The sequence below is a fragment of the Lactuca sativa genome, chromosome 8, assembly GCF_002870075.4.
Source record: "Lactuca sativa cultivar Salinas chromosome 8, Lsat_Salinas_v11, whole genome shotgun sequence".
Classification (NCBI taxonomy): Eukaryota; Viridiplantae; Streptophyta; class Magnoliopsida; order Asterales; family Asteraceae; genus Lactuca; species Lactuca sativa.
In genome coordinates this window covers 309,240,653-309,242,440 of record NC_056630.2, presented here as the reverse complement: position 1 = coordinate 309,242,440, position 1,788 = coordinate 309,240,653, and positions in this window count along the sequence as shown.

Sequence of the window (1,788 nt, the reverse complement as noted above, 5' to 3'; positions counted from 1 at the left end):
CTAGTAACAAGTGTTCAACCTGATGATCATAAGCTGGAAGAACTTGTGGTTCGCGAGGTATATCAGACATTCAAGGAATGGTAAGGCGTAGATGGCATTTGTATTTTCATTTGGTATAACTTTCTGTTTAGCTCCTTTTACCTGTTTACTTTTTTTTCCGTCCACTCATTGGTTTTTATTCTTCTTTTACCCAGTTCCAATGATCTACATGATGGATTGCATAGAAAATGACTGTAGTTCACTACTCAAGTCATCAACTAAGGTACTTGATATCCCTTGATTTTGGCTAGTGTATGTATTTGTAAATTCAATTAAAAGTTTTGATATGTGTATATCATGTTCCATGTTAGAGGCATGGGATATCATGTTTACATCTATGAAATGTTGACTACATGTTCATCTCAATGGTTTACTTAGATTTCATGTCTTGTATCTGTATCAGTTCTTAGTAGAACTTTTTTTTAACAATGGAATCACGGGTGGCTATGATTCTGTTTTCCATCAGATCTATAGTCATATTGTAAAAATCATACCTTGAGCTATAGAACTCAAACGGACCCCAAACCAGTTCCCAAAGTTCACAAATTGAGTTGGCTAACTTTCTTAAGCAGCCCAACTTCACTGGTAAGGACTTTATCTATGTGCAAGAATGGAATCTTTGCTGTTAGGTCTGATCTGGGTCTGTTCTGATATGTCATTTTGTTTTCATCATTTATAAGGCTTGGAAAAGGATCCAGAGTGATTCCAAGTTTCTATATATTCCTGATATTATGAATTTAAGATCTGGAGCAGATGGGGTGTTATTTCCAATTATAAATTGGTTAGAATTGATCCAGACTCCAGATCAGTGGGCAGTCACCAGCTTTTACTAGTGTTCTGATTGTCCACAATGTGAATTTTATATCCGGAGCTTGGGAAATGATTTTCATTCAATTCCAACTCTGAGACTTTCATTTGAATGTCCTTTACTTCTCTGAATTTTGGTATGGACGAATTCTACTCACAAGTTGGGTAGAATTGGCCAACCTCACTTGACTGTCTTGTTGGAGATAGAAGTGATACACCTTTTTGTAAAATTCATATTTAATTCATCCTTTGGAGTTAGAAGGAGTTCTTTATAGTTCTGGAATCCTGAACAATCATAGTTTTCTATAAAATTTAGTTAAAGCTATGTTTCTGTTTTAGATTTTGGAGTAAATCCGTTTTGAACAGCAGGTCAGTTTTAGAGACCTTGCTGTGATTACTCTTTTCTCAACTCATAGCTTCATTACTTCTCCTTTCTAACCTTTAGTCCTTCTAAGATGGGTTTTAAAAGTTTAAAATTTTTGCAAGTGTGCTATTGAAAATGAAGATAAACCCAATTGTGCTACTGAAAATGAAGAGCTTGTTCAGGTATCTCAATTTCCAGACATACCCTTTTGGGTTTTTCACTTTCCTGAAATACCCTTTTTGATCTTTTACAATTTCCAAAAATACCCTTCTTGGTGCCTAGGAGTTACAGTGTTACCAGTTGCAGTTGTGATATATATATATATATATATATATATATATATATATATATATATATATATATATATATATATATATATATATATATATATATATATATATAGGTTGCAGGACAATGGTGAACAGTCAAGATTCGTATGCACAACCAGTTGCAGTTGCAGCCACACATGGTGTGGTGGATGTGTACCATGCATACGGTGGGGCTGCAAGCGGACAAACCCTTCCTGTTCAGGTTACTTATGCTGAAAACTATGGTACCGAGCAAGATCCCTACTCTTC